Source organism: Streptopelia decaocto (genome assembly GCF_964273445.1).
Source record: "Streptopelia decaocto genome assembly, chromosome: 5".
NCBI classification, from domain to species: Eukaryota; Metazoa; Chordata; class Aves; order Columbiformes; family Columbidae; genus Streptopelia; species Streptopelia decaocto.
This window is the reverse complement of record NC_138659.1, coordinates 6,140,306-6,150,159: the sequence shown is the minus strand read 5'-3', so window position 1 is coordinate 6,150,159 and position 9,854 is coordinate 6,140,306.

The following is a 9,854-nucleotide window of genomic DNA, read 5'->3' as shown; positions in this document are numbered from 1 at the left end:
ACTGAGGCATCTCTTCTTACTTCCTATCACCATCAAATCAGACAAGTCAACCAGTTGAGGAACAGGTCAGTGATGCAGGAACAGGCTGCAGATGATGGGATCTCTTGCAGGACATGGCCAGTGTCACGGATGGCAGCATGTCACACCTCCTGAGAAGCCTGCCCTGGTTTAGGTTCCAAAAGCCAACAAGAAACAACTTATAGAACCAATTAAAACCTAGGAACCTCCTAGCAGACCAAAGTAATATTTTTCCCAACATCACCATGAGTTTATAGGCAAGAAGTGTCCTAGCAAAAGCACTATAGTGCAGTGATTATAATGAGGAGCAAAGACTTGACAGTGGATGTCATTCATCACCTGTCTCAGATGGTGCTGTTTGCTTATCTACCCAGGTGAAAGGAAGAGGCATCAGCAAAAACACAGGAGCTCATCATTTCCAATCAAGTGGAAGGCAAGAAACTTCTCTTTTCAAAAGTACAAGTCAAACAGAAAATCAAAACACACTGTGCTTTTCCAGGAAGTTCAAAAGAAGATCCTCAAAAAAAGGCTGATTATTCTCTAAATAGATTTACTGACACGCATCTGTCCCCCCTGCTTATACCTGTCATCCCTTTATAAGTCCTATATGTGGGATGAGAGGACCTGGTTGACACAACTACATTGTTGAGTCTGAAGGACACCCTTGGAGATAATATGTGACCTTCCAGTGCCATTAAATACCAGTGCTTGTCCTTGATCTCTCACATGGTACACCACAGCGTTGCGTTTCCTTTACCCTGGTGAAACACAGGTGCTAAAAATCTTTTAAAGGAAAGACATCTACATGTGGTGGTTTTGTTCTCTTGGTGATAACCCAGCCCAAGCCTAGACACACAATCAGCAATGACAACCCAGTCATTTGGGCCATTGTCCCTTGTTCATATTGTTCACATCCAAGATAAGATTTTCCAGAAATATATTTTTCATCATTGCCCGATATATTGGGGGGCGGGGAGCAAAGCTCCTGCCAGTGGTTTCAAATAAATTTGTGCTTAACACTGATGCAACAGGATGGCCAGGTGATGAAGTACAGACGCTCTCTAGCCCCCACCCCTGGTTGGCCAAGCCCTTTTTCTGAATTCATTCTCCAACTGGACCAAATTTGGCCTTGTTCCCCATCAGCAAGCATGAGACTGAATGAACTCCTGGCAACTGGCCTGAGATTCCCACAAACCCAACCTAGATCCTGCTCATTGCGACAGACCTTGGCTCCACCACCTGATTCATCGCTGGGCTCTGGTGGCTTCTCTGCCACCCAGCTCATACAGCCCAGGTTTATCCCAGAGCCTAAATAAGGAACCTGAAGCTGTTACCCAAACCACACCATCCGACACAAGATGTCAACTCCCAGAACATCAAGCAAGGAGAAGCACATCAGGTCCTTCACCCAGAAGAGCACCACGTGTGCTCAGGACCCTCTCTGCCTTTCAAACCCACCTCTTATTTCTAAACCCCAAATCCTGATAGGAAATAACAACGGACTTTCTCATTTCTTGCCCAATTTTGATTTCCCTCTGTTTCCATTCCTGCCAGACCTCCAAGCACACCACACACTGCACTAAAACATAACTAAAAACAACCAAACAAAAAAAGTCCTGAAAGGAAAAACTGCTTTTAGGAAAGTGATCCTTAAGACAGCATTTATAAACTAATAATTTGGAGAAGGAGAGAGGCCAGGCCCTCCACAAAGGGTTTTGGCAGCAGGATGCTGGAAGAACATGCACTCTCAGGTTGGGGAGAAAACTTTGCTTCTATTCCTTATCTTCACATTACTTTATGATCAGCATCTCAAAGTGCAGTACCAGCCTAAATGCACCCTTGCTCCAACCTCCTGCCTCCTTCTCAAAGTGATGCTGACCCCAGGTGAAGTGTTGGGGTATGGAAAACACAGCTTTGGCCACCTTTGTCCCCAGCACTACGGAAAGGGCAGTGGTGTCTCCACACTAGGGTGGCCCTGTGCCTGCCACAGGCTTAGAGTTACTTTCCAAAGTACAGTAGGAGCCAAAATATCCACCCAGCACATTGCCTGCATGCCAGCACGTCCCCTTCATCCAGACCCAGAGCTGCCCCTCGGGTATGTCCCCACCATCGCACCCCGGGGTGACTACACACCTACAAAACTTGACCTTACAGACACTGCCAGCAAAGAGCTCTCACCCAAAAAAACCCTTTAATTCATGCTTATACCCACTAACAAAGGGCTCTGTCCCAGAGCCAAGTGGGAAGCCCATCCCTGTTTCTGCCAACCAAGCACCCCAGGATAGCCAAACCCAACCGAGCCCCTTGGGGACCACTGGTACCTTCCAGGTCACCTTCCCCCTTCCTTACAGTGGTGGCAGCTCCTTGTCCCTTCCAGGGAAAAGGTTTGGGATTAGGGGGAGGAAAGACCTCTTTCCTGGGGAGATGCTGATGCCCAGACCCGCCTCAGTACCCAGCCCACACCCCTCCAGGTGTCAGTGGTTTCTCAGAAGGATGCTGACACAAAGACCTAAACAAAGAAACAAGCAGCCCCCTGTCTACAGGTGTTACCCTGGAATTGTGTTTATTACTTCAAAAAACCAAAAAAATTAAAACCATAAATAAAAAGGAAGAACACAGGCAACGAAATCCCTTGGACAGGTTCTGATGAACTCAAACACAAACTAACCCAACCAAATGAGGGGGAAGATAAAAGCAAATAAATGCATAAATAAAAGAAATAATAATATAAATAAATAATATATTAAACAACCCTCCCCATCCTGTAATGAAAACGTAGCTCAGAGAATGGGATCGACGCTTGTTAACCATTGTTAACTAGTATTTTTAGTCCTGACCGCTCTTAGGCTATGTATAGTTCCTTTTTTTAATGCATTTTCTATACATTAATAAAAGATACCGAAGGAGCGAGCCGTGTGCCTGTCTGGGAGCAGGGCGGGAGCTGGGTCCTGGGTCTGGGTCCACCAAGTGGGGGGAACAGAACAGCTGAGAGACAAAGCACATGCAATGGGATAAAAAAATACACAGGGAAGAAATTCTAGGGGCAGCTCAGCATCGGCTGGTGATGCCATCTCCATCCTTGGAGGTGTTCAAGATCAGGCTGGAGAAAGCCCCGAGAAACCTGGTCCCACCCCAGGGATGATTTGTGCAGCAGGTCAGACCAGAAGCTCCCAAGGTCCCTCCTCGCTAGAGAGGCCCTCAGCTCTTCAGCTTCCAGCCAGAGAAAGCGAAGCCACAGTGTAAATGCTCAGGAGCGGAGCAAAACAACCCCAAAGTCTTCAGTTAAAGCTGTTCTCCCAATTTAGACAGCAATCTGTTCCCAGTACAAAGGAAACCCCACTGGAAATCAAATTGCAAGGCTATTTCCAGCAGAACATGCTCTCACTAGAAAACCAACAAAAAAACTCCAAACCAACCAACCAAACAAACCAAAAAAATCATTTTAGCAAAAATGCCCAGGACAAGTATGAATTTCAGAGGATTTTGAAATTCTCCTCTCATTTCACACGCACACTTTATTTAGACCTCCTCATCTTAAGTTCTCATGTTTGACACGTAGCAGACAGGATGAGAAAGCCCGAAAGCAGCTCTTCTGCCAGAGCGCTTCAATATTTTCTAAATTTAATTTCAGAGAGACAAAACAGGGGAGTTTGCTTTGCAGCAACTTCTCCACTTCTCTTTCTTGCTCTGATTTGAGTGAAAAAGGAAAAAAAGAAAAAAAAAAAAGGAAGTTGTGAGCACTGGGGTCCTCCTGTTCTCCTGCCTCAGCCACTGGCACAGCAAGAAGCCAAGCCTGAAGCCTGATAGACCCAACTGGCTGGATTAAATGACCTTTTTCATGTCTGAAAGGAGTAAATGCCATGGAAGACCCTGCAGGCAAGCCCAGGGGTCTCCCTTGCATACAGAGGAGCCCAGGGTTAAAGATGGGTTTGGGATGGAGGTGGGTTTGGGATGGAGGTGGGGGGTTGCCTGTGCTGGTATTTGGCATCCCAGTCTTGCACAGCTTGGCCAAGCCATTGACCCAACGTGGTGCGTGTCATTTATGATCCCTTAGAGAAGGGCAGTGCCCTTCACTGTACACCCCATTCAGCATGTCTGTGGTCAAGCAGGAACCCCAGGACCCCAAATCCCTGCAGAACACCCCCAAAAAATCTCACTTGGAGGAAACACAGACTCTGTTGCAATAACCAGACACAAGAGACGGGCACACACCACTTGGAGGTTGGTACTCTGAAAGGCAGGTGCACATGGTACCACAGCATCCCTCTGGATCATAACCCATCTCCAAAATCAGAGCCATGGCCCAGCTCTGCGCTTCAGGTGGAATAAGAAGGGGCTCAGGGCTGGCACAAGCCCCTTCCTAAATGCCTCAAGCTTTGACTTAAGCCAGGGAGGCGTTTTGCCCTACCACATCAAAGCCTGGGGAGCTTATGCCCCATCACGAGTGCCCACCACCCTCAGTGCATAGGCTCCCTCTGCTCTTGCACAGCTCAAAGCCATCGGTATACTCTAGACATGGTCCTGCAGTATCACATGTGCTGGTATCTCCCATTTCCACCTAGCCGAGCAGCCCAGGCTTCGAGTAGCAGCACAGCCACGCTGCAGGGAGACACACTCAGGGCACTTCCAGCCACTGCAGAGCATCCCACCCCCAACCCCCCCAGGTTTGCACTTTGTACAGAGATATTTCATCACAGCCCTCTTGCCAAAGTCCCCTTCTTGCATGAGCGATGCTTGGGAACTTTGCTCCACCAACAAACATTGGGAGGGCATACAAAGGTCCTCACAGCAAGGGTGTGTGGCCACCATCCAAAACCTGGAGCTTGAGCGATGTATTCCCAGCAACACCCCCGGCAATCTCAACCAGAAAAAAGTCACAAGGGAAACGCCCAGGAGCAAGCAGCACCACAGGAGAAGGTGCAACACCTGCAGAAGCAAGGCTGGAGCAGCTCAATGAAGGGGCATCCTCATCCTGTGAGTTCACAGCTGCTTTATGACTCCTGCAATGGGATTTTTACAGCAGCATCTTTAACATTCTTGGGGTTTAATTCCCCCTCCTAAGCCTGGATGTGCTCATCATCCCTTTGAAACCTTCTTCTCCATTTTTATGTTTTTAGCTCCTGTGGCTACAAGCTCTAAAGCTTAATTATATAGAGCATAAAAAAAGCTCTCTCTTTTCATCAAATTTAAATGCAGGGCTTTTAAATTTAATTGATTTTTCCCTCCTCTCTGTGATGAGGAGTGCTGTGAATCGCAGCCCGTAGGCTTATTCCCCATTCCCTGCGCTACAGCCACGGCCTCAACGTGCAGCAATTTTTCTGCTTCCAACTTGTTTCAGCAATTTTCCCCACATGCACACACACCCCCCCAAAAAAACCCACCACCATATTATACACATTATATCTGGGGCAAGATCCTAACTGTGACTGGGGACTTTTACACAGCGGGACTTCCCTCCCTCCCCGTATTTCGGATTGCTTTCTGCTGTCAGTTGGGACACTGGTGACACAAAGCCCCCCCCGTATAGCTCACACTATACATAGTATAAGTGCAATTATTCCCAGCTGTGTGGCTAAACCTCCTGCTCCCACCCAGGTTATCTCCCTGTCCCGGCTGACAGACGGTGCAGCAGGGCACACCAGGATGCTGGTGGGAACACAAGCCACCTCTGTTCACCACAATGGCCCCTTGTCGCCACACTGTCCCCTGTGTTTAGTGACATTGTGACAAGAGGGGTTTGAAGGAAGTGGGTCCGCAAATGTTTGTAAGAAAAATCCTCCCAAAAAGTGAAAGAAGTGGAGGATAAAGTGGGAAATCCTCTCTCACAGAATTTCAGAAGGTATTAGAAATGGGCAGCTGGGAGAGGAGTAGCAAGGGGACAGGGCAGGAGGAGCAGCACCAGCAGCTGGCATCCCCCTGCTCCTGGGGACAGGCTCTGACCCTCCGTCAGCCCCACATTCCCCGCTGCACTCAAGTCATGACAAAAACAGCCGGCACCTGCCCCTTCACCATCTTGTATCGGTTCCTCAGACGTGACCCAAGGCCACCTCTCACCCCTGCCCAAGGGGGACTTCACCCCTCCAAATAAAGGAACTTGCTCTCCCTTGCAAAACAACCCCAGGAGAAAGGCCTTTGACATGTTTTTGCTCTTTCACCCACCACAATTTGCATTTTGCTCTCAGTTCCCTCCCTGGGGATGGGTGAGACCCCACCACCCAGCTGCATCCTCCCCACAGACTGCCTGTTAGCAAATGAGATGAGGAGGAGGAAGACTTTGAACTATGAAGAACAAGGGTCAAATAGTCACCAGCCCCAGGCAGGAGCTAAGCCCCAAGGACAGCGCAAAACATCCCGGCAGGACAACCTGGAGCCAACTGCTCTGGTGCCACCAGCCAAAAATCCTCACGTGTCCCCAGGCGGAGGGACATCAGCTCACCAGGAGCGGCTTCCCCTGTGGAACTGGCTCATGAAGGGAAAGGGATAATAAAAACATTAAAAATAATAATAATAATTTAGCAGATGCTTATCATTAAAGAAAGGGTAATAGATCTTGCTGCCCCCTTGGCTGGGCTCTGCGAGAAGCTGGCACTGAGGGACGGCCACCAATTGCTGCTAATGGGACTGAGCCGAAAAAAGGACTGCACCAGAGGGGACAGTTGGCACAACTGGTTTTTTACCTAAAAATCAATTTTAGCAAGCCAGATCCAACACCCACCCGGCAGGGAAACCCCAGGAATGGCTGCTCTGGGAGAAGGTACAAGCCACTGCTTCCCACTCCTGGGGTACATGCTGGCCCTTGGGGACACCAGGACCATGCTTGAGTGTCACTCACTCCTCTGCCTGTTCACATCTCCCACAAATCCAGCCAGCAAGACACTACCAGTGATGCCATTGCCATGCCAAGGGAAGAAGCAGTCCTGTTCACCAATGGATTTTCATTCCTTGGCCTTCATACAACTGATCCCTGAGCTGTTCCTAAGTGGGGAGGCACCACAATGCACTTTTTCCACCTCCGAGCACATCTCCTCTCCCCCTCGCCCCCCACCAGCACTGCCCGTAGGATTTCCTCAGGAAGGAGTTCCTGAGAGCTCACACACAAAACAATCATCAGCTCTAAAATAACCAAAAGCCCTACCTCTGAGGTTTGCTTTCCTGCCAAACCCCATGGCACATACCAAAATGCACACTGAGCAGCAAGACACACCCTCCCTCCTCCCCAAACACATTCAGGGCCTCGTACCCCATCTTTGCTCAACGCAAATACCAAAAAGGACTTGAGGATGCATCCAAGGAACCCATCTCACTCTCCACCTCTCTTCCTTTCCCCTAAGCACCAAGGAAGGATGCTCCAGCAGACGCAGACCCAGACCCACCCCAGCAAGCCCAGCTGCACCCAAAGCCCCCCAGGTGATGGGCGGGGAAGAGGCACCCCAAAAAAACTCACCAGTTTGGGGACATTTCTCCTAAGAAGAGCCTTTGTCCCATCACTGCCTATGCAGGACTCAGCCCCAGGCACTTGCAGGCAGCTCCAAACCAGCTCATCAACACCAAGATGGGACACAGGTGGGACTGTGACACCTGAGCACAACCCAACTCCAGGGCTGCCCCCTTCCCAGAGGGGACAGAGCAGGGCAGACACCAAACAAGGGAGAACAGGGGAAGAAGCAGCTGCCACAGAGCCTGCCAGCCCCAAAAACACCAGCTCAGTGTTTGTCCTCCACCCCACAAGGGTCACCGTCACCATCCCCTCCTGCCTCCTCTTTTTCCTCCAAAGCCGGAAAACCCATTGCTGCTGCTAAAGTAAATACCAAGGGCTGCTATTTTTATCCAGCTCACAATGAGGCATGCTTTATTTTTGGTGTTTAAACTACAGGCTTTTTTTGTGGGAGGGGGAGAGGGAGGGGAAAAGGCAGAAGCATGGGGGAAAAATGAGAGGAATGTTTCTCCAGGAGCAGAGTTTTCCATTGCTTACTTTAAGCCAGGCTAGACTCTGCAAACAGAAATCACAACTGGAGGGCAGAGCAAGCAGCCAAGGAAAAAGGTGTGATCATGTCTACAGCCATTTCACACCTCCTCCCACCCCACCATGATGAGGAAAAAACCCAAATATACCAGCCCTGGGCACCAGCTGGGTGTTATTAAGGCATGAGTAAAGCTCCTAGCTGCGTAATGGGGCAAACTGGTAAATAAATCAGCTGAATCCAATAAAACAAGAGAGTGTTTCTATTTTCAGTGTAAAATTTGTAGTGTTTTCCAAATAAAATTAGGGGCTGAGGGAACCTTGGAGGAAATGGAAGTTATCGGGAGGGCTTTTTGGCATGGGAAGGGCTTTGATCTCACATGGAAAGAAGAAGTCTGGGAAAACAGATGGAAAACAGGGGCTGGAGGTGGGATCTGCGTTCTAGCTGGTCCCAGGCCTGGGCTCAGACTTATATCCCGTGATGTGACAGGAGCTTGTCTAGTCCAGGTTTAATTGATTCCTCAGCTTGAGGGGCACCAGCAAGCAGAGAGCCTTGTAATCTGGAGCAGCAGTGATTCATCTGCGGCTGAGTCACGGCTTCCTCTCACCCATTAAAGCTTTTGAAAAACAAAGCGTAATTCCTTAGAGTCTGATACACTGGATGCCAAACAAAACTACCCTCCTAACTACCACCTCCCTCTAAAATGGACTTTTTTCCACACGACATGTGAAGGAGCTGTGGAACTCCTCGCTGCAGGTGATATCCACAGGGTTAAGCATCAAGCGGCATTTATATTCTTTCAAAGCATCTGCTGTAGACAACTACAAGGAAGAAAATGCTGGGCTAGACATAGCCAAGGTCTGGCTGATTATATTTGCATGTTCTTGCATTAATTCTAACTTTCTTTAAGTCTGTCCAATGCTTCCAAACTTGGTTTAGTGGTATTGCGACACTCAATGGCATCAAGACTCTCCTTTACAGGTAGCATCGCAAGAAGTTTAAATGCTGAGATCAGGCATTATCAGTGCCCACCAACTCCACCACTTCATCATGATGCTTACGCCTGAAGCCAAGCAGGTGCCAAAGCACCATGCTCAGAGGGGCCCCGAAAAGCTGGGGAAGGTGCCCAGATCAGCAGCTCCTCCCTCAGCAAGGTCCCTGCCAAATTAAACTAGTGACAAGAAAGTGCTGAGCCCCAACAAAGCTGTTTGCCCAAGGAACAAAGCAAATCTCCCGGCCACCACAGTTGGCAGCGCTGCCGGGGATGCTGAGAACTTGCAGCCCCCTTGACCCCCGGGCCAGGCACCCCCAAGCCTGACACATCCAGCCACGCTCAGCCTTAGGGACCTCTAATAATAAAGATTTGCAGGCAGTCCCATTAAGGGTGGTTTCAAAGGTGACATTACACTATCTGGTGCTGTAGAGTGGGTGAGTGTCCCATGGGTGACTGCCAGCACCCGGGTGGCTTCTCCTATGTGCCCCGGGAAGGGTGTTTCTGTACGGTGATGAGGGAGTTTGTTACCTGCAAATGAGGGGACTGCTGCATCTCAGTGTAGGGGCGAGCCGGGACAGAGCAAAATGGGATGGAATGAGCCACACACATGGTGGAAAACCCAGGGATCTCCACCCTGTAGCATAAAACCAAGGACAATTTTCATGGTGTTAATAAGCAGCAAATCTTTAGGTAAAAAAGGTTTGGTACTTCTCACAGCGCATCAACACCTCACCAACGCTACCAGGAGGCCCTGAGTACAAGCTGTAGCCTGCAACATGCGTTTCTTGGGGTGTCTCACCCCTATGGCCCCAGTGCTAGGATGAATGCCGCAGAGGGAGGGCAGCAGGGGCTGGCAGGCAGCTCGCTTCCATCCATCCATC